The 23,417-nt window shown below is 43.0% G+C and overlaps 1 long non-coding RNA gene across 1 annotated transcript; it reads left to right on the top strand.

Annotated features, from left to right (window-relative positions):
• Nucleotides 1–17,867: 17,867 nt before the first annotated feature.
• Nucleotides 17,868–22,606, top strand: LOC308478283. Its single transcript, XR_013987018.1, has 3 exons — nucleotides 17,868–17,987; nucleotides 19,974–20,235; nucleotides 22,447–22,606. It is a non-coding gene; the product is annotated as an uncharacterized lncRNA (long non-coding RNA).
• Nucleotides 22,607–23,417: the final 811 nt, after the last annotated feature.

The following is a 23,417-nucleotide window of genomic DNA, read 5'->3' on the forward strand; positions in this document are numbered from 1 at the left end:
GGACCCCCAGTAATGGTTTCTTTCAATGGAAGGCAATAGCAGTCCCAGTTAAAACTAAGGGGAAAGCAAAGGCCACGTTGGTGACTTTTTCTGAAAGTTTTGCTCCAGTTCTTCTCCGTGAGCCCTCTGTTGACCTCTGGTCCCAGCCACTGCCCCACAGAGAGATTTATTGTGAGGGGTACTGTTTCTGATTTACGGTACTTACTTCTCTGTCATTCTTTTCTCCAGATTGCCATCCCAGAGAGAGCCAGATTAACTGTTAGGCTAATAAGGGTACAACCTTAGACACTCATATTTTAAGCCAATTTCCTAGCTGTGGAAGCTGAAGCTGAAAATTCCTGTAAGGGGCAGGCAGTTTCTCATAGTCTTATGTTACTTGTAATGTTCCTTCACTTGCAACCTTCACTTATCCTCTCACAGGTCACCCAAAGCCTATGCTCCCAGCTCATCCCACCACCTTCCCCCAAACTTCCCCTCATAACCTGCCCAAACCCCCTTTTAAAGTTCGCCTGGGCTGCCTGCCTGCTAGCTCACCTGCTTACTGGTGTGTTGTCATGGTAGAGTTGCTAGGGCCACAAACTGCCATGTGATGATAGCCTTACAATTTTATTATATAGTAAGACATACTACTTAGGTCCTTCTCTCATATTTGTCTTATTTCCTTCATACCATTTATCCAGGCCTGTCCAAATGGTAGAGGGATTTTCAGCTTCAGTCTCTGGAACTGTGCCTTCCCTCAGAACCAGAGCCTGTTTTCTATCCACACATACAAACATAATAATCAGTCATCACAATCCGATCATTTGCTCAATCTCTCTGGAGTCTATTTCCAGTCTCTGTCAGCCACAAGCTGCAAGTCTGTACACATTCTGCATGTTGCTACATCCCACTCCTGTCTTGGGGATATTTTTTAAAACAATCCCTTCCCTTGTAGAGACAGCATTTAGCAATTCCCATTGAAAGTAGCCTGGTAGGTGATGAGGCTCAAGAATCCTACATTAAGCCATGTTTCCTTGTGACTGGCAACACCTAGTCCATCGTGAGCACTCAGAACAGTTATTAGCATGAAATAGAGGTGTTCCTAACCAGCACCCACCACCCATAAAGTTCCAGCTTCCCCCAGTAGCTGTGTGGTGCACTCCTGCCAGCTGCTTCTGACTCAGTCTCCTCAGGCTGGAGTGTAGTGTGCTATTGTGCACGAGAACTACTCAGCAGCAAAAGAGGAGAGTTCTGCAGACTCCAAAGACCAGAAGGACATGGGAAGCAGCAGGTATCCCAGCGAGGGAGAAGATTTCCAATTCTTTCATGCCTGCACAGTCCTCTTTACAAGGCAGAGATTATAGGAGGGGAGAAGGGACCTGCACTGCAGCTATAGCTGGATTCCCCCTCCCAACACGCCCCCCGTAACCTACCAAGGAAGACAGTTTCCTCTTCTTTCTTACTTTTTAAAAAGAATACAGTTTGCTTTGTAAGGACAAGATGGGGCTGTAGTTATAGTTTTGCTGTTGCTACTGCAATGTGTGGGGAGCAGGTGCTGCGGTTATAGGGGCCTGTCTTCGTCTCCCTCCCTCTATTTTTTTGCTCCTCTGATTTATATCTTCTCTTTCTCCCCCCGCCCCACCTTTAATGGCCTTAATTCCTTCTTCTTTGTCTTCTCTGCCGGTAGGTTGCTCACCCCTAGAGTTTGTATTTGAAGACAGGGAAATTCCACCAGCTAGAATTAATCTTCTTGAATCTTACAGCAAATAAAGCGACACCAGAGCGACCAACAACAAAATGTTGCACTGTATCATAGCGCCTTATAGGGGAGCTCTTACTCAGAGTTCCAAGCAGCCACTCCCTGCAAGCAAAACATCCCCCTCCTCCCCTTTTTCTTTATCAGCTGGGGCTCTACATTCTGTGGCTACTGAGCATGCTTCGTTCTCACTGAGCTACTTTGCCCCATTTTTATTTTTATTTTAAGAAATTTATTTGTACTTCTGCAAATCTTGGGTTTGATTCCTTCAAGCGTATATCCCTCTTTGTGCTTGGTGACCCTGGCACTACATCCCTGGCACAGGAGTCAACTCTTAGGGGTTGAGATCCCTTTAAGGTAAAGGTAAAGGGACCCCTGACCATTAGGTCCAGTCGTGGCCGACTCTGGGGTTGCGGCGCTCATCTCGCTTTATTGGCCGAGGGAGCCGGCGTACAGCTTCCGGGTCATGTCGCCAGCATGACTAAGCCACATCTGGTGAACCAGAGCAGCACACGGAAACACCGTTTACCTTCCTGCTGGAGCAGTACCTATTTATCTACTTGCACTTCGTGCTTTTAAACTGCTAGGTTGGCAGGAGCAGGGACCGAGCAACGGGAGCTCACCCCGTCATGGGGATTCGAACCGCCAACCTTCTGATCAGCAAGTCCTAGGCTCTGTGGTTTAACCCACAGCGCCACCTGCGTCCCGAGAACCCTTTACCACCCCCTTTAAATATTTGAGGGGACGCCCCCCCCAAGTTGATGGACATTGCCGTTCAAATGGTACGTGTGTGCCATGCCTTGTGATCAATTATATGGGACGGGGCTTACCTAGGCCCCGCCAATATTTTATTCAAGTTGGCACCCCTGATCCCTGGTGTCTGTCACTACCTACTATCTTTCGGCAATGTGATTTCCCATTATGAGGTAATGTTTTCCTGAAACGTGGTTTGTTTTTATGTGTCTAGATCAGAGCTTTCCAGACTTTTCATGTTGGTAACACACTTTTTAGACATACATCATTCCACAACACAGTAATTCAGTTTTACTAGCAAACCAGAGGTTAAACTAACCCTTTTCCAGCCCTAGAAGGAGCACGGGGAGCATTCACACAACACACATACACACTGCAGCCGACACACTAATGTGTCGTGACACACAGTTTGGAAAGCTCTGGTCTAGATCCAGCCTGTGTCTTCCCCTTTCTGCTGTATCATTGCACGATGCTGCAAACAGTGCAGAGTACCTAATAAGTATTGGTTGGCATTGCTTTGAATAAGCTTTTACCACATTTTATGATGTTGAATGGAAACTGTGACTAATAAATCAAACTTGATTGATTCATTACACAATCAAACCACAGTTGCTTAAGCATGTAATATGCAGGATTTATTTTGCTCACTATGACCACAAAGGATTACGGGTATTCGAATTGTGCTCTCTGATTTGCAAAAGCTGAGGCACCAGATAGCAGTTAGGGTTCCCTGGAAGTATATCATATATATGGTACTGTTTAATTCTGTAATTTTGTAATTCACTTGGAGGCTCCTTATGTGTCAAGTGACTAATAAATTGGAATAATAATGGTATTTAGGAAGGCTGTTAAATAAGTCCTGAAAAATAATATTCTTCCATCTGTACAATCACCTTAATGTGAAATTTGAGAACCAACCCTTACTTAGTAAATGTTGGGCCCCATCCCAAGTATAATTTTTGGTTTTGGCATACACTTAACCCTTTTTAAGTAGCCTAGCCTAGTTTCAGAAGAATGCAGTGAAATGCATTGTTTAGGAAGGAGTCTTTATAGGGAGAGAGTCGAAAGAACTTGCCATGCTATTTCTTGGTGGGGGGTATGAAAGGGGAGACAACCATATTCTGCTATGTAAAAGGTTGTTATAAAAGGGGGTTAGTGATAAATTGTTCACCATGGCAACAGAAGTAAGGCCAGAAGCAAGTTGCTGAATTTACAGAAAGGAAGATTTAGGTTAACCAGAATGAAAAGGTCCTTCTGCCGCCAACACACACACACACACACACACACACACGCAAAGAGGTTTGTATGTGCAGATGTATTAGGGAGGTGGAGAAAACCCATAATTGGAAATGCATTAAAATTAAAACCTGTCAGGAGTCGTATAGTGGGCAGCGGATAAACATCTGGCAGGGATTATATGGGTTTAATTAATTCTGCCTAGACTAAATAACCACTGAAGAATTCCTTTGGTCGAGTAAGTTAGCAAATCTATAAGTTTAGAGAATTCCTTCATATGAGTTGCTCATATCGGCCTCGGTCCAGTATACCTGAAGGAGCGTCTCCACCCCCATCGTTCTGCCCGGACACTGAGGTCCAGCTCTAAGAGCCTTCTGGCAGTTCCCTCACTGCGAGAGGCTAAGTTACAGGGAACCAGGCAGAGGGCCTTCTCGGTAGTGGCGCCCGCCCTGTGGAACGCCCTCCCACCAGATGTGAAAGCGATAAACAACTACCTGACATTCAGAAGACATCTGAAGGCAGCCCTGTTCAGGGAAGTTTTTTTTTTTTTTTAAATGATATTTATTAAGAATTTTAAAATTACAAGAAAAACGAAAAGAAAGAAAGAGAAAAAACAAAAGAAAAACAAACCACAATCAAGCAATACAAATTGATAAAAATCAAAATCAAAAAGTAACAACAAAACACGTAACACAAGACAATCAAAAAGCAAAAATAAACCACAAAAAATTAAAAACAAATCCAATATTCCAAAATCCTTAACTGTCATTGCCTTATTTCATCGACCTCCTCACTCCTCCCTTTTTTGTATCCTAGTTGTTAATTATCACAGCAAATCCTTTCCATTTTTCATAATATTCTGTCATTAAATTACCTTAATCTATTTTAACCTTATCTTACTATAAAAGACCCTAAAACTTAAAACTTAGATCTTATTTATACCAGTTTCTCATAGCCATAACATATTTTTACATAATTCTTTTAACATTTTTGCTAAAGCCAAATGATTTCATTCCAACATTTTTCTAACATTCATCAATTTTATAAAACAATCCTAATAAAAAAAAATAAATTTTAAACTTTCTTCCAATATTCATCCAGCGTCTCTTCCTCCTGGTCCCGGGTTTTGTCAGTCCTTTCTTTTTTATATATAAAATATTTATTGAAATTTTCAAAGTGTTACAACATAAAATAGAAGCAGGAGAAAATACAAAATAAAAATAGTTAACAAAGTAGAAAAAGAAAAAAAACCAAACCCCTTCCAACCATACGAATACAAATTCAAAAATAAGAAAAAAAGACAGAAAAAAAGGAAAACAAAAATACAATTTAAGAACATTTAAAAACAAATTCATTATTCTCGAATCCTCAACTGTCATTACCTTCTTTCTTTGACCTCCTCCTCCTCCCTTTCTTTGTATCCTAGTTATTAATTATCCCAGCAAATCCTTTCCATATTTCATAATATTCTGTCATTACATTACCCTAAACAGTTTTAATCTTATCTTTCTATAAGAAAATAAACCTTAAAGCTTAAAACTTAAATCTTATCCTTACCAACTTCTCATAACCATAATATTCTTTCATAATTCTTTAAACATCTTTACTAAAGCTGAGTAATTTCATTCCAACATTTTTCTGACATTCATCAATTTTATAAAACAGTTCTAATAGTAGAAAAAAGAAATACAAACAGATCCAATCTTCATCCAACGTCCCTTCCTCCTGGTTCCGCGTTTTGTCAGTCCTTATTATCCCATCGATCTGGCCCATTAACCTGGCAACCTTATATCCGAGGCCCTCAAGTCTCTTCCATGTCCCTTTCGCAGTTCTTCTTCATATTTGTAACTGTATTTTCCCTTGTCTCCTGCTCGTGGTAACTCCAGCTTGGCAATATTTTTAACCCTTCTTGACAGATCAGCCCCTTTTCCATATTCAGCACTGAATTCCATATGGTATTTAAAAGCATGTTTCAAAGACCCTCCAAAATTAAGAGCCCCCACAATTCCAAACATCTCACGGCCCATTGCCAGATTTGAAAAGTCCAAACATCCCAGCATAGGGGGGTCAATCCAGCCCCCCATTTCCAAGCCAAACCAAACTTTTTCTTTCCAAATCTGGCTTTTTCCAAGTTCATTTGTCAAATCCGAAAACTCATATTCCTGTTGAGCCTGTTCTGTCAGGACACACTCCTGATTTAATTCCTGGGTGGGCTCCACATATTTTCCCACTGTCTGTTCAAACTTTCCCACTGCCTGTTCAAAATTTCTAGTCGAAGTCGTCATCAACTTCACCTTCTCATGTAACTGTTCCAGTAGGGCATTTGTTTTGTAGAAAGCACACAACAAAGCTTCTGAATACATTGTCCTGCAAGGTCAAATGCCTATTCCCACGATTGTAATCTGTAAACAGCTGCCGGCTCCCTGGAGTTGGTTACAGTTTCACAGTCTCCCTCTAGGGGGAAAACTTCTATTTGATCTTGCAACAAAGTTTCCCTTTTTGAGATACTTTGTCAATATTTGTTCCTTTGAAATGCTAAGGGAAACAGTGGAATCACTATGTTTCTCTTCTTTTAGCTATCTGTCACCCCGCTCCAGGATCAGGACGGAGGAAAGTTGCTTTACTTTAAACTCACTTTAAACAGTCCAAAAAAGATCCCCCTTCTTCTCCTGCTGTCGAAGGGGGGTTCAACAATTTTAAATGATGAAATCCAATCCTTTAAAAGTGATTTTCTGAGCTCTAGTTTACGTTGTCTTTGCTTTATTCTGTCTACAGAAGAACGGAAGGCTGACTTCCTGTTTAGACCTTCCCGTTCCGTACCAAATTGAAATAGATTTTTAAGATCCAATTCCTTTCTGCTCGCAAGTCCCCATCTAATGTCCAGTTGTTCAAAGTCTAAGTACTCACGGGTGCTTATTTTAGAGTCCAAATTGTCCCAGGAAAAAGGCAGCGCTCTCCGGCAACAGCTATGCGGCTTCGCTCCACGGAAATAGCAGTTGACTCACAGCACCGCGCCACTTCCCCCTCTTCACTTCGGAGCCCGTTAGTGGGTTCCTTAGCGAGTTGGGGGGGCGCTAAAGGTGCCCGCCGAGTCCCATGGTCACAGGCTTCATCCACCTGTGATTTTTGAAAGGGTCCCCGCTTCGCCGTAGCGGAGAAGACCCGTTTCCCGCGGAGCTAGTCCCTCCAGTTCAGAGGGAGTCCGCCATTGCCGATGCCGCCACCCCGGAAGTCCTTTCTCCCCGATTTAGATTTAGTAACAGTTTCACAGGCTCCCTCTAGGGGAAGAACTTCTATTTGAGCTTTTCTTTTAAAAGTAGATCTAGCAACAAAGTTTCCTTTTTCAGATATTTTGTCAATATTTGTTCCTTTAAAATGCGAAGGAGAACGATGGAATCACTATGTTTCTCTTCTTTTAACTGTCTGTCAAAGACGATTGTCTATGGTCAATGAACTTCCCAAAGAACGTCAGTCCTGACACCCCGCTCCCAGGTCCGAGACGATGGAAAATTACTTTTCTTTACACTCTCTTCTGCAGGTTTAACCAGTCCAGAAAAAATCCCCCCTCTTCTCCTGCTTCCGAAGGGGGTTCAACAATTTTAAATGATGAAAGTTAATCCTTTACAAATGATTTTCTGAACTCTAGTTTGCCATGTCTTTGCTTTAATCTATCTACAAGAAACGGAAGGCTGACTTCCTGTTTAGACCTTCCCGTTTCAGTGCCAAATTGAGAAGAATTTCTTAGTCCAATTTTCCTTTCTACTCGCAGGTCATTATTTAAAGTCCAATTGTTCGAAATTGAGCTACTCACGGGTAATTGTTTTAAAAGCCAAATTGTCCCAGGAAAAAGGCAGTGCTCTCCGGCAACGGCTATGTGGCTTCGCTCCATGGAAGAAGCAGTTGACTCTCAGCACTGCGCCACTTGCCCCTCTTCGCTCCGGAGCCCGTAACTGGGTTCCTTTACGAGTTGGGGGGGCGCGAAAGGTGCCTGCCGAGTCCCATGGTCAAAGGCTTCATCCGCCTGTGATTTTCCAAAGGGTCCCCGCTTCGCCGTCGCGGGAAAGACCCGTTTTCCGTGGAGCCAGTCCCTACCGATGGCGCCACCCCGGAAGTCGTTCAGGGAAGTTTTTAATATGTGACATTTTAGTGTATTTTTCATCTTTGTTGGAAGCCGCCCAGAGTGGCTGGGGAAACCCAGCCAGATGGGCGGGGTACAAATAATAAATTATTATTATTATTATTATTATTATTATTATTATTATTATTATATCATTGTGGTTATGAGGGGCAGGACAGGTGAGGGAAGCTTTTTCTCCCTTCCACAATGGAGTAGCTCTTCGTGCCCCTGTCTTTCAGTCTCTGGGTCTTCATACTGTGGGCCAAAGCCACCACAGGGAGAAGAGTGGGGTGGTGAAGAAGCTTTGCATCCCCACCCCCCACCCACAGGTGAGAGGAGATACTGCAGGCTGCCTCAGAAGCCACAAAACAAGAAAAAGCAAAGCTACCGACATCCGCACTGGAGGCAGTTTGACAGAATGAGCTTTTCATTAGGATTTTGGGAATTATAGGGACAGAACTACCTAAAATGTATAGAAATTTATCCATGTATGATACTACAGCGGCAAGAATGTTACTTGCCCCGAAATGGAAAGAAGCAGAAGTCCCAGCAAAGGAAGAATGGATATGAAAGCTTATGGAATATGCAGAAATGGCGAAACTTACCGGAAGATTAAGAAATCAAGATAACTCTCTCTCTCTATATATATATATATATGAGAATGGAAATGGTTTATTGAATATTTACAGATAAATTTAAACAGGTAAAAACATTGGCAGGATTATTGTAACAACCTGCAGTTTTATAAGAGTATATATTGAAAGAAGATGAATAAAGGAACAAATTAAGTTAATTTGGATGTGCAGAAAATATGAAAAACAAATTTAAGGAACCGCAGAAAGAGGGGGAAGGAAGTCAAGTTTTGAAATGTCAAAATGATTGTAAAATTAGTGGAAATGTGTAAACTTGAAAAGAATGAATGAATGAATGAATGACTTCAGGCAGCACATTGCAGAATAGGTTTCAAATTCTGGGGATCTGCTTCTGCCAAAAAAATTTACTATACAGGGAAATGGTAGGCCTCAGAAGATTGAGAGGCTTTGTCAAATTTGTAGCCCACCATGCCAACCTGTAACCATTCAGATATTATTGGGCGCAAACTGCCATCCTAGATGATGGGAGTTGTAGTCCAGGCACATCTGGAGGACCACAGATTCCCTATGCCTGGCCTGCAACATCTCAACATGCAAAGGTTGGGGCAGCGCAGCAAGGGAGGTGCAAACATCAGTCATGGGGCTAGAAGCCCATCCTCACTGCTAAAGCCACACATGAGTGCCATGCATATAATGAAACCTGTGAATAGGGCTTCGGGTTCATAGCTTGGGAGTTCTCCTGTATCAAAGGGCATGCTATGAATACCTATGCAGCCATGTTGGCAGCAAAGAACTGCCTTTCTCCAGCATAGCCTCTGCAGGGAAACAGTTCTCTAGTTCCAACACAAATTTAAATATTTCTGCTTCTTTAATTTTTATGTTCCAGGGCCCATGGAACTCTCCTGCCTCTAAATTTGGATTTTCTCGATCTGACCTTTTTCTGCCGTCACCTATTCCCTTAGAATGCATTTTAAAACTCCTGAGAGCCTGGTATGGTAGGCTTTGGTGTGCGATTGCCACCAACACTAGAGCCAGAGCCATCTATTAACTGTTTATCAAAGGGTTATTATGTACATAAGGGGAGTACTGGTGTTTACACTGAGGTCTTACATATGCTTAGTGACAGTTTCTAAGGACTCCAGAGACGCTGGCTGTGTACACATTGCCAGCTTAAAATGAGGCAACGTTAGGCTTTTCTAGCTGCTTTCATTTCGAATTTCCTCACCATTGTAAGCATCACTACTCTTTGATGTGTTTCCACCTCCTCCGCTGTGTGTCCTCAAGAGCAGGTGAGGATGTCATTGTCTGATGTGACTTACCTGGTTGCCCCACCCTTTCACCCACCCCAACCTGTATTCATAACACTTTCCTCCCTGAGATAATCTTTATGAGGTTGTCATCTCCCTTCCATGTGAGAAAGCACAAGATATGAACCTGACAGGGAAGCCATGAACATGACCACTTAAAAGGAGCCGTCAATAGGGCTTACTCTCAAGTAAGGGGGTTAGTAGGACCACAGCTTAAAGCAGCGATCCTAACCCCACTTACCTATGTGCCAGGCCAATTGAATTACCAGAGCTGGCCCAATACATTTTAGCACTTGAGGCGGACCTCAGAATGGTGCCCCCCTCCCTGCCAGGGAATAAGGGGTCAGGGAAAATGTACATCAGGAACAGGGAAGGAAGAAAGATTGACATTGAGATCTACTGCCCCAGTGGACCTGCTGCCTGAGGCGTTTGCCTCACCTTGCCTCATAGGTGGGTTGGCCCTGGGGCTTACATCTGATTAGATATAGTTAGGAATGTGCTGTTAGTTTTTGAAGAACTGATTGTTGTCTATACTACAGTGCGGTCTGAGAATGCTGATCACCTGGATGATCTGTACGTATTTAAGTGAAAAGCATGTTTTACCCACAGGTACAAAGAAAGAAAGAAAGAAAGAAAGAAAGAAAGAAGGAAGGAAAGAAGGGAAAGTATAAAAGCTCAAAAAATAAAATGGGGAGGGGGTTCAAGGGAAGGTTACCAGACGTCCCCGTTTCCTGGGGACAGTCCCCAGATTTACAGCTTTCTCAGCATTCACATGTATGTAGTGAGCAATAAGTGTCCCCGGATTCATTGAAAAAATCTGGTAACCTTAGTTCAAGGAAAGAGGATTCACCAGAGGAAGGAGAGTTAGATGGGTTTAGACTGCCAAGTGCAACTGTGCCGTGCCAGTAACAACCCAAAAGACAGCAGGAGCTGGGATTGGCTCCCAGCAGTGGCCAATGGGGTCACATCACCAGCAGGCAAAGCCCGCCTGATTGGCTCCCTCCCCTCACCGCAGCAGGAGTGCAAGCAAGGATGGTAGGAAGGCAAATGAGATTGCTCCACCAGCCATTTCAAATGCACACACCTGGGCTTAGGTACAAATTGGATATGGCTACTGATCTCAAGTTGGGTCAGAGCTGGCTTGGATTCGCACGAAACAGCAGCAGCTAACAAGAAACTACAGGATACCTCTAGATAGTAGCTAACGGTATGCATACACAGATTCGAAATCCAGTGGTGGGAGCACACTGGTGTCAGAGTAAAAGACTTTTACCTCAGGCCAAATTCACTCATCATATTGTTGTCTAACAACTGGGGACAATGTGCTTCTGACCCCAGAACTTCTTCAGTTGTATGTCTGGCTGCTTGGACAGTTTAGCCGATTTAAAAAACTCACTTGTGTGACCTTCTTCTGGTAAGGCCTTTGCACGGGTCATCCTCTCTTGGCCCTTCTTTGATCTCCACCAGCAAAGTATAGTTATCACACTGGGGAATAATAGCTTAATATTCAGATCTCAGCTATTCTTTCACCTCAGCTTTATCTGGTCAACTGACTTCCTCAACCTACGTTACTTCTGACAGCTAACTGCCATTTCTTCACGGGCTGGAACCTCCAGTCAATCAATCTGTAGTTTCCCAGACCAATCAAAATGAATTTACCCAATCCAAGCCCTGTCTATAAATACTAAAAGCAACACACGCACACGCACCCCTTGCCACCAAATAGTTATTGCCAATTAAGTCTGCATCATAGTAGCAGCATAAGGCCTTGATCTTGGACAGTTATTTTCTGACATCGGAGAGGACATCTTTGTTTGAGGCTCTGTCTTGCCATGTGATTTCACAAATCTTCCAGACACAGCTCATGTAGAAGGCATTGAGGCATTGCTCCTGGCGGTTGTACGTTGCCCATGGCTCGCTTCCATAAAGCAGCATGCTCAACACACAAGCCTGGTAAACCTTCATTTTTATATTGGTCATTAGCATCACATTCTTCCACCCTGTTTTGGAGAGGTGACCCATTGCCATAGCTGCCTTGCCAAGGCGCTTGTCCAGCTCAGTGTCAATGGAGAAGTGGAGTCCAGGTAGACAAAATTGTCTACCACCTCAAGCATGTGGTCACCAATGCTGATGTGTGGAGTGCTGGCAGTATCTGGGCCCAAGGATGTTGGGCTTTGTCAGGCTGGTGGTACCGGTACCACAAACATACATTTTTAGCTCACAGTGATGTAATTCAGGGGAAATGTTAATATTTCACAGACATGCTGGAACATTCAGTCCTAAGGCCAATAAACAAACTAGGAGCGAACAAGTTGCCTTCAAACAGGAACCCAAACATTTGTACAGTAAATATGATCTCTGAATAGATGAGATATTTCAGCTTGAGTGCCTTCTGTGGCCTGGAGAAAGAGGCTTATATGGTCATCATTCTGGGGCATCCATGCAACACAGAAAGAAGAAAAGGATCCAGTACAAAAAAGAAAAGAAAAGAGAGAGATGTTGTCTTTACAAGGGAACTTTAGTCTTGTGTCCCTGAGGAAGGCTGTCATCAATCAAAATGTATTTGTTCACAGGTTGTTTTCCTGGTCCTTTGATTCAAGTTTTCTTGGCTAAAAGTGACAAATAGACATATGAATTGTTGGATCATTTTTAAAAAGACATTTAAGCTACTGGCTCTCACTACATTTTGTGGTAGCGAATTCTGGAAATTAATTATGATCCTCTTTACTTGTAAATTATATCCCCTCCCCATGCTGTCTGCATGCCTTTGGTTAGGCTACATTAACTGAGTTGTCCCATTGTATAGGATTTTTCTTATTTGTTTATTTAAGACATTTATATACAACTTAATCCTATGCAGTTCTAAGAGGTGTCCCATAAAAGCAGCTCACAGAAAATGAGGCAATAAAACAGCAAAAATTATCATAAAACCAAATGCTACCTTAAAATGCCCTCTGGAACAGGAAAGTCTCAAGTCAAGCATTTGAAGTTTATCTAAACTCAGCTGGGAGGGAGTTTTCTGGACTTGCATAGCTTTTAGTAGTTACAAGTCATGCCTCTGAGCCTTGGGGGACCAACAATAGAGGTTCCCCACAATATCTCTGTTTGTTAACATGTGGGATTTACTGAAACTTGGTGATGTCCTCTAGCTTTTTTTAAAAAAAAGGATTAAGCAAGCTCATAGAATCAGCCAATGGCTGTTAGACATGATAGCTAACTTGTGAACCACCATGCAAAGCACAGCTCAACCAAATTTCACATCCTCCCAATTCTGTAACAGTCTCCTGGTTTCTGCAATCAGTTCCAATGTGGCAAAAAGTGAAACAGGAAGTTTCAGCTCCTACTGAACTATCATATGTGACTGGTTGGTTCTGTTCAGCTTGGTAAGTTACAAATTGTGCAGCCCTGCTTAATCGAACTTCTCTGACTAGAGGCAGTCTACCTCTGAAAAGGGATGCAAGTGGCGTTGTGGTCTAAGCCACTGAGCCTTGGGCTTGCCGATCGGAAGGTCGGCAGTTCGGATCCCCACGATGGGGTGAGCTCCCCTTGTTCAGTCCCAGCTCCTGCCAACCTAACAGTTCGAAAGCACGTCAAAGTGCAAGTAGATAAATAGGCACCACTCCGGCAGGAAGGTAAATGGCGTTTCCGTGCGCTGCTCTGGTTTCGCCTGAAGTGGCTTAGTCATGCTGGCCACGTGACCCAGAAGCTGTACGCCGGCTCCCTTAGCCAGTAAAATGAGATGAGCGCCACAACCCCAGAGTCGTTCGCGACTGGACTTAAGTGTCAGGGGTCCTTTACCTTTACCTCTGAAATGCTGGTTATGATCTTCCATCCATCTGTGCCTTAAGACTCCATGTTGGTTTTTCCTTTCTTAAACATCTACCCTTTTGGAATTTGGTAAAAGCAAAAATTCAAACAAGTAATATTTTCTAGAAAATTCACATGTGTAAAGACATATTTGGGCTCGATACACTGCCTACTGTGGTACCCGATAGCTGCTGCCACCGTCTTATTTTGTAGCATCATTGTGTGCTCTGACGCTTTGGGTCTTTCAACTGCTTTGTCCCATCTTTTTTCTGCAGAGAACTGTCTAGCTCTTCACATCTTGACCTGGTCTCTTGCAGATCCCCTGAATCTCGCTGGATGTTGTCAGTGACTAATGAGTAAGGCGATGTAATGAAAAACACAAAGGGGAGGGGAAAGGCGAAGGGGCTGCTGCGCCGGAATATGACAGTCAACCCCACACCTAACAAAGGAAAACAGCATAAGAGATGCCACAGCGCCCTCTGTTCCTCTTCACCAAAGTCCTCTACAAAATCAACAAAAGATAGCACTGCAGTTCTCTCTAGGTTATTTCCCCCCCGCCTCTGAAGCTACAGTTCTCCTTTGCTGCAGGCCATTCCATCTGTCTTTCCAGTTTTTGCATTTTCTCCTGTGGGTTGAGAGTTAATGGCTTGTGCGTGAGCGATGGACAAAAGCTGTGCATGTACCCTTGTCTCTACCCTAGGTGTGCACACAACTATAGGCAGTAGTCAACATTTCCTCAGCATGCTTCATCAATATATGCGGGCTGAACTTGCTGATGCCACCTGCCTCTGAGGACATATAAGGTCAGCTTTCCTTACTCTTATTCCACTGTTACCTCCTTGCAGAAGGGATCGAAAACATCTACAGTTTCAACAGGGTTTGGGGCTGGACTGCTTTCAGTTGTGGAATGTCATAATTTTAAAGATTTCGGCTTGAAACACTGACTTGACTCTTTCAACCACCCAAGGCTGATTCTGGCAAGATCTAGCCCCCAACATCTGGAGAGATGACCACATGAAGCTACCTTTTAACAGACTAGACCAGGCATAGGCAAACTCAGCCCTCCAGATGTTTTGGGACTACAACTCCCATCATCCCTGACCATTGGTCCTGTTAGGGATGATTGGAGTTGTAGTCCCAAAACATCTGGAGAACCAAGTTTGCCTATGCCTGGACTAGACCTTTGTTCCATCCAGTTCCATACTGTCACCTCCAACTAATCATTAAAATTTTCCAGAGAGCTAACCGTGCCAGTTTCTTGCAGGAAAAACAGTGATGAGACTTGTGGTGCCTTAAGTCCATTGTGGCGTAGGTTTGGTGGACACAAGGCCCTTTACGAATTAAACTTGGGTCCTTCAAAGTTTATGCCATAGTAAATGTGTCCATCCTTAGGATGGCTCAAGACAGTTTGCCATTTATTTAAAAGGTTTATATCACATCCTTTCAAGGGTGCTGACTTGCCTCCCTCCACCCACATTGAGGGGGCACAGCCATGTGACACGTCATGTGAAGCCACCCACCATGTGCCAAGCAGGAGCAGGACATGCAGAGGGTGATCTTCATGATTGTTCATCTCAGCTGCCCAGCTCCTGGGTTGCTGGGCTGCTGGGTGGAGGCTAGGACAAGCAAAGGCAAATATCTCCCTCGCTGGTCCCAGCCACTGCCCAGCTCCTGGGCTGCTGGGCGGAGGCTGGGGCTGGGGCAGGCGGAGGGTGCCCAGCAGTGGGGTGGGGTGGTGGCAGCCCCCTTAATATTGGGGGGGTCTCTGCCCCTGCCCAAAAATATTGGGGGAGCTGAAGCCCCCTCTGCCCCCTATACCCTCTGCCCCTGCATCCTTGTTGGGAATCTGTATATGTGCAGCTTTTCACACAGAGTCAGTTAGGGTTTGGCAGACAGCCAAGGCAGTGTGAAGGAGTAAGTCTGCCTGGTGATACAGAGGCATGGAGACAGCTCCATGATTGGTCAAGCTCTCTCACGGGAGTAATGATTAATGGCCTACTAACTGGAAAGTGTCAGTGTATGAGGTTGAGTTCAGGAATTGTGAGTCGTGTATGAAAGAGCAAGTTAAAGATCCGTGTTCTGCTCTGTTCCTGTAAATAGTCCACTGTATATAATAAACACCTATATCTACAAGTTCCTGGTTCCTGCTTCGTCCATCCTGTCTGCAGCCAAGTTGCCAATTGCTTCCGTGGACTCTGCGTATACTCTGCTAGGTCTGGCTAAGGTCCTGCAACAAGTCAGAAAGTTGCGAAACACCAACAGGTTTTGCCAATAATCCTTTCTACAGCTGCTTATGTAGGTTCACAGCCTCAATTTAAAACAATTTCATCCAGTCATTAAACTGAAAACAACTGTCTCTGTTGTTAGCGTTAAAAGCAAAAACAGCAGCCGCACTACCAATATAAAAGCAGAGCACTCCCTCCACGTAACAGAGGTCACACAAAACAGGTGGGTTTCACAAAGGTGTCAAAAGGTTTTATTCCATAAAGTTGGGGCCACCACTTTTCATTATGGCTAGCCCCCTCCCCTGGGTGATGCCGTTCCCCCCCCCCCCTTTAGCGCCTTGGCCCGGGTGCTGGCAACTCACACTATGCCACTGTTCAAGACATACTAAACTACATTGAAAAGCACATGAATGCACATGAATGCACTAAAGTACATTGAAGTACACGATGTGGTTACTTCTTTAAATGCCAGCAGGTGGAGCTATTACGTTGGTCTTTTAGAATGCTATGGCTAAAACGGCATCAGAAGCAAGGTAATGCTGGCAGGAAAATGCGGGCGTGAGGGGTTTTGTGGGACTTTATTTAACTGGCAGCATCCCTTGCAATCTCTTTTCTTATACAGCTTTCTTCCAGCGGGCTGCTGAGGAATGGGAGGGCGAGCGGCAGATAAAGCAGAAGATCCTATTTAGGTGTGATTCATTATCCGCATAGCTCCCATTACTGGCATTTACTGCAATAACATCACAACATGATAATTAATTCCCTTCAATTAATTACAGCATCACTGAAGGAGAGGAGGAACTGTTGCAGATCACAAAAGGCACAGTAACAATTAGCATTTCGAACGAGCTGGTCCCTATACTTGCATGCGCACACTTATTCATATTTTTTATTGTTGTCTGTAGACGAGTTTTAATTAGGGCTTTGGAAACGTTATATTTGTTTTTAAACCTGCATTAAATAATATTATCTAACAATAGGATTTCCCACACAAACAACAGGCCCTGTTTGTTTCTTTCTTTTTCCTTTTGCTCGTCATCTGCCTTGACGCTCTTCCAGATTCGAGCAACACATTTGCAATATTTAGCCAATGAATTGGTTAATCAACCCAAAACCTTTTCGTCGTTTAGAAGGGCAACACTCATTAAATTCAGCAGCAGTCTTTTTTAAAAAAAAAAATTAATGCAAAAATAAGGTCATTTGAAAAGAAATGAAATACTTCATCTTATGTATGTGAATATGAAATATAAATATAATGTCTTAATATCGTGTATCCAGATACAAGAGGTTAAATATGGTTTAAAGAGTGTTGTATACACCTATTAGGTGCTCTTGGTTACTATTATATTTTAAACAGAACATCAGATTACATGTGTGTAAATAATATATAAGGTTGGCATAGTCTTGGCATTTTACTTTCCAATAATTAACGGACTCAACTTTTCAGTAAATTTATTGATGCACATCAGACACTATGTTTTAAAACATGTAAGTTTTGTCAACAATGCTATAATCCATACATTTTAATACCATTGCAAGATGTCAGCTGGTTTATCTGATTTCCAGATTCTTGCTATAACTAGTCGGACGACAGTCTTTTAATATCTTCCAAGGTAACAACACAGATGCACATGGCAAGGAACTCACAAGTCACTTAATCTCAACAGCAAGAAATATCATAACTAGACACTAGAAAGACCTATCAGGAGTGAACATACACCACTGGTACCAAAATGTATGGGAAACCACTTTACTAGAAAAATTAACCAACAAATTAAACTAGCACTAGTACATAGAAATCATAGAAATCTTAGAGTTGGAAGGGACCACGAGGGTCATCTAGTCCAACCCTGAAATGCATGAATCTTATGCCCAATATGGGTCTCGAACCCACAACCCTGACATTAAGAGTCTTGTGCTCTACCAACTGAGCTATGTAGTGTTATATGTACTTTTCTTTATTTGTTTGTATCACCCAAAAAAATCCTTAATAACAACTAATTTAAAATATTTTAATAATTGTTTTTAAATACATGAACTTGTAAATATCATTGGTGGAGGCACCAGCTTAGAAGATTCATTCTTTCCTCTCTTTCACAGGAGGTAATGGGGTTTTTTGCCTGCTATGACAGGCAACTTCTGAAAGCAAGGAAGAAATGAGAAGATATACTGCATGTCATTTGCCCCCGAGGAGAGGCCCTGTAGCCGAAGGAGGTACGTGACTTCAGCAAAATAGATTAGAAACACAGCTATATAGTGTATGCATATTAATTACCCACAATGCCACATATTGTGCTGTAAGTATATTGCGCTGTAAGTATATATTGTATATTGCGCTGTAAGTATAGTAAGCAATATGAATGGAGGAAGGCAATTAACCTGTAGCTTTTTGTGGACAACAAATCACTGCTAGTTGGGCCAGCACCAAAAAGGCCAGCACTCAAGGAAATTATCCTTTTCAGGTCAGCCCTTGCATTATTTTCTTTGCGAAGCATAAAGTTCAGCCACAAAACCACTGTGTACACTGGGAGTGTGTGTGCAATAAATAAATGGTGACTTTTACTGAGACTACTCAAGGTACATAGGCAAATATGCCATGAAAAGTAAGGATGAAATGTTTTAAAAATTACAGGGCTATGTGGCAACCGATTTCATTGTACACTGGAAATGGAAGAGAGTTAATAAATAAGAAAGTTGGGGACTTGAGCAAAGTGGGGTTGCCGGGGGGAGGGACCCCAGAACCTTAAAGGGATTGTGATGTTAACAAACTCCAATTTATCAGAAAAAATGTTGGGGAGAGGCAATAGCCACAGCTACTGTATTCCAGAACAGTCAACTAAACTCCATAAGAATTACAGCATGGAGAAAAACCTGGTATTTGGCAGAAAAGCATATGTATATGTTCCAGAAGAGAATACAGCAAACTACAGAACAAAGCAGTTGAAGGGATTCTTGTTGGGTCCGGCAAACCTTCAGCAGACGAACATCATCATAAACTATTAAGTAAAAAATTACAAGCTCTCCGTACTTGGCAGAATCTCAGTTATCAAAATGAACCTACTGCCCAGGTTGCTGTTTTCATTCCAATCAATACCAATTGTAAAACAGAAAATGTTAAATATATATATACAAAAAATAATAATAAACTATTAAGTAAAATTAGCCTAGGGGGTTAATTCATACAGTATGTCTGTTGAGAAGGGATGCTGGAATGGGCAACAGTATTTAATTAATGCCCACTGCATTGAGAAGAAAAGTCTACTAAAGGGTTGATGTATCTGGGTGTGTGGTGTGGGGAGAGCACCCTCAGGAAGTGGCCTTCCTGAGTCGTAAGCAGGGCCAGCTGATCCATGAGGTAAACTGAGGCAGCCGCCTCAGGCAGCAGAATCCAAGGGACAAAACTGTAGACACCACTGACGCCAGAGAAGCAAGGAGAAATGGCAAACTCAGTGTCCAAGTTCCGATAAGATCTCATGAGATCTCACCAGAATCCACAACTGCAGGGGGCGCAGAGCACAGGGCTCCACCTGAGGCCACCCCTGGTTGTGTGTTTAAGTATCAATTTCCCCTGCCTTGCTTGTTCTGTTGTAACATGGAATGGCTGGTCATGCTAAGCAAAGGAAGAAGAAGAAGAAGAGTTTGGATTTGATATCCTGTTTTATCACTACCCAAAGGAGTCTCAAAGCGGCTAACATTCTCCTTTCCCTTCCTCCCCCACAACAAACACTCTGTGAGGTGAGTGGGGCTGAGAGACTTCAGAGAAGTGTGACTAGCCCAAGATCACCCAGCAGCTGCATGTGTAGGAGCGGAGACGTGAACCCGGTTCCCCAGATTACAAGTCCACTGCTCTCACCACTACACCACACTGGCTCTCAAAGGATCCTGTTTAAACCTTACAGCAGTGTCAATCTTCCTTGGAATAAGACAAATAACTCGCTTTGAAGCATATCCCCTCCACCGAATGTGCAGAAAATCGCAGGGCAGCATCCCTCCACCTTAGAACTTTGCCAATTAACAAAAGGGACCAGTCCCACCATTGTTCAATATCCTGTAAAACAACCCTGATAAATGGTATCCCCTCTGGGCCTCAAGATTTCTCCCCACCCTCCTTCTAATTTAATCAATTTTGCAAATTGGGCTGATGTGCTTAATTGATCTTTTTCACTTCTAATATTTTCTCTGCCGTTCTCTTTTGCACAGCGCCTGCCCTCGTCTATCCACAGTTATTCTACAGGAAAGCAGAAACAAGGTCCCTCCAAAATGGAGACTTTCTGCCCTGTCTCCACATTTAAAGTGGCTTGCGAAGAACAGAGCCTCAAAAGAAGGACATATCGACAGCGCAGGGAAGCTAAACCACAGATCACACGGCGCTACTTTTCTGTAAGGATCCAGACATTAAAGCTGAACTTCCTGTCATTTGGAGCTAATCTATTTCTGCTAGGAAACACGTTGGCAGTGACAGGTGAGGGTCTTTATGGTCTAACTGAAACAACAATATCCCCAGAAAAAAGCTGTAAAGAAGAGCCAAGTATTGACCACAAGAAACAGAGAGAAACAGTAGATAGTGGGAGCTGACAGGAAACCCAATTTCCTTACTGCTTAGCTGTGTATCTGAAAAGGTCAGAACTAAATGACAAAATTGCTCCAAGGCTTTTATTTTTTTATTTTTTTGCAGAGAAGAATTTCAGCTCACTGCTACAGGTGGACAAAGGATGTGTTCACATTTTGTGTTTTACCAAAATCCTCTTTCCTGTAAGCATCCTGACAGGGCCACCCATAGTGGAAGTGGCCTTGGCTCATGACACCTGAAAGGTGACTAAATAAGTACATGGTGAAAACCTCACCATTGTACCCTTAATTCAGACACCTTAATGCAACATCCAAGCTTGCAACATGGCAGTTAGCTCTTACGTCATATCTACAGATTGTTAGGTCAACAATACTTGCATTGCCTAATTCTGGTGAAGCTTAGATTCCATCATATTTGTTCATGAGTAGAAAATAAGGTGGTTAAATATTACCTGTGTGTTTGGCTGAGGTGAAACTTTTATCTCTTCTTGAACAATTTTGACTACAGATGGGACAAGTATTTAACTAGGAGGGCTCAAAATGGGAGCCGCCAATCCTTTTATTACTTTTACAGCACACGCTACATTCTCCAGACAGCTGAAGCACAGCAAATTTGGCAATATTCTTTGGCTTTATGCTCACTTATCTATTTTGATGCTTTGAAGGTTCTTCTCTGAGAACCTTCGGACATGAACAACTTGAAGTCATTATGACCACAGAAAACACGTTTGTAACATTGTTTGCTTCCATTGTTTCTTTGTGAGCCAGTGTGGTGTAGTGGTTCAGAGCGGTGGACTCGTAATCTGGGGAATCCGGTTCGCGTCTCCGCACCTCCACATGCAGCTGCTGTGTGACCTTGGGGTAGTCAAACTTCTCTGAAGTCTCTCAGCCCCACTCACCTCACAGAGTGTTTGTTGTGGGGGAGGAAGGGAAAGGAGATTGTTAGCCGCTTTGAGACTCCTTTGGGTAGTGATAAAGTCGGATATCAAATCCAAACTCTTCTTATTTTCTAGGTTTTCTAGGTCATGCTTTGATGGAGATCGTATTTCATAATGTTGGTCATAATATTCTTAGAAATATTTTATTTAAAAAATAGTTGCCAGCAAACAGCCTATATTTCCATGCTTTACTTTGCTTTACTTTGCAATTTCAAATTGATGCTGGGGTTCTCTCACCAATGAGTACAGTGGTACCTCAGGTTAAGAACTTAATTTGTTCTGGGGGTCCATTCTTAACCTGAGGTACCACTTTAGCTAATGGGGCCTCCCGCTGTTGCCGTGCCGCCACGTGTGATTTCTGTTCTCATCCTGAAGCAAAGTTCTTAACCTGAGGTACTATTTCTGGGTTAGCGTAGTCTGTAACCTGAAGCGTCTGTAACCCGAGGTATCACTGTACTTGCTCAAAACTTGGATCTTGGCATCCAGGGAATTATCCTTTTCATATACCCACTTTTCCCCGCGCCGCCATGGTGTCACCCTGTAAGAGGATCTCAGGCAGCAGGACAAGATCCTAAAGCCCAATAGAACTGCTACCAGGCAGGGTAGATAATACTCAGCTAGACGGACCATTGGCCTGAGGAAGTTATTAAAGTTTAAAGGTGCACACCCATGTGTGAATATGCCTTAATAAAGATTCTGATTAGAGTTTCATTCCCCTTCCTATAGCGTTCGGTTGTCATCCATGGCATTATTCATATCCATCCACATCCAAGGATTTTGTGTGCAACAGTGAAAATGCCTGCAATTAAACCATGGCCTCCTACCCTCCCTTCCCCAATGGTTCATAGAATAAAAGGCTTCTAGGGTGACACATTTAAAGAATGATGTTGTCAATCTCTTCTGCTAGGTAAGAGTAATTACTGTTGGGGAGTGTGCTTAAACATTTGGCATTCTATTCCGTTCCAAGGCAAGTGCTTTTGTGGTGCCAAGGTTGGGCCAGAGATTTTCTATCTTACAGTACAAGGTTATTGTAATAGAATGCGAGGTTGCGGCCCTCACTTTTCTATGCCAAGGAGATGAAGCAGATGAGTTTAATATTCTAACGTGCTTCTTTTCTTTTTCTTTTCTTTTAAAAATGGCTACCATTATCAATTTTGTTGATAAAGCCAGAAAGTGTTACAATCTTCAGCCAAAGAACACAGAAGAAGGCAGGTTGCTGATTTTTTTGCAAGATTGTGGGCTCATACTATACAGCAAGAAACATTCTTCTCAAAGTCAGCAAGAACAAGATTTCTGGTGGGGAACCTCTCCTCTTGTGCAGTCGTACCTCGGGTTAAATATGCTTCGGGATGAATATTTTCGGGTTGCGCTCCGCGGCGACCTGGAAGTAACAGAGCACGTTACTTCTGGGTTTCGCCGCTTGCGCATGTGCAGACGCTCCAAATGACATCACGCGCATGCGTGGAAGCGGTGAATCGCGACCCACGCACGTGCAGATGCGGGTTGCGTTCGCTTCAGGATGTGAATGGGGCTCCGGAACAGATCCCATTCGCATCCAGAGGTACCACTCTGCAGTTAACTTAATGGGGTAAGGGCCATTCTGAAGGCAGTCCTGTTTAGGGAAGTTTTTCATGTTTGAAATTTTATCATATTTTTAATATTCTGTTAGGAGCTGCCCAGAGTGGCTGGGGAAACCCAGCCAGAGGGCGGGGTATAAATAAACTATTATTATTATTATTATTATTATTATTATTATGTGCAGCACTGATCATGACCTAGAGCACTGCGGGGAAAGACAAGAAAGGCTGGAGATGGATGGTTTTTCTCTCTCCCTAGAGATGTGTCAAATGTTCTCCAGTTTGGATCTGGGATTCAGTGGTGCAAAAACTTCAAGCAAAATTTTCACATATACATCATGTTCAGTGCCATTTTTCATTTGGATGCTGCTGATTTTGTGCATTTCCCCCGCATTTTGTTTCTCCTTTAGTTGCATGGGTGTTCCCATTCTCACCTAATCAGGGATCACAAGTAAATGAGGCATTACTTGCTTTTTTAAATTTATTTTTTTTAATCCCTTGCAAACACTCAGAAAGACACGAGGTTCATTCAGAATGCTCATATATTTTCATATCTGATA

This window comes from Podarcis pityusensis (assembly GCF_964106645.2).
Source record: "Podarcis pityusensis genome assembly, chromosome: 5".
Taxonomy (NCBI): domain Eukaryota; kingdom Metazoa; phylum Chordata; class Lepidosauria; order Squamata; family Lacertidae; genus Podarcis; species Podarcis pityusensis.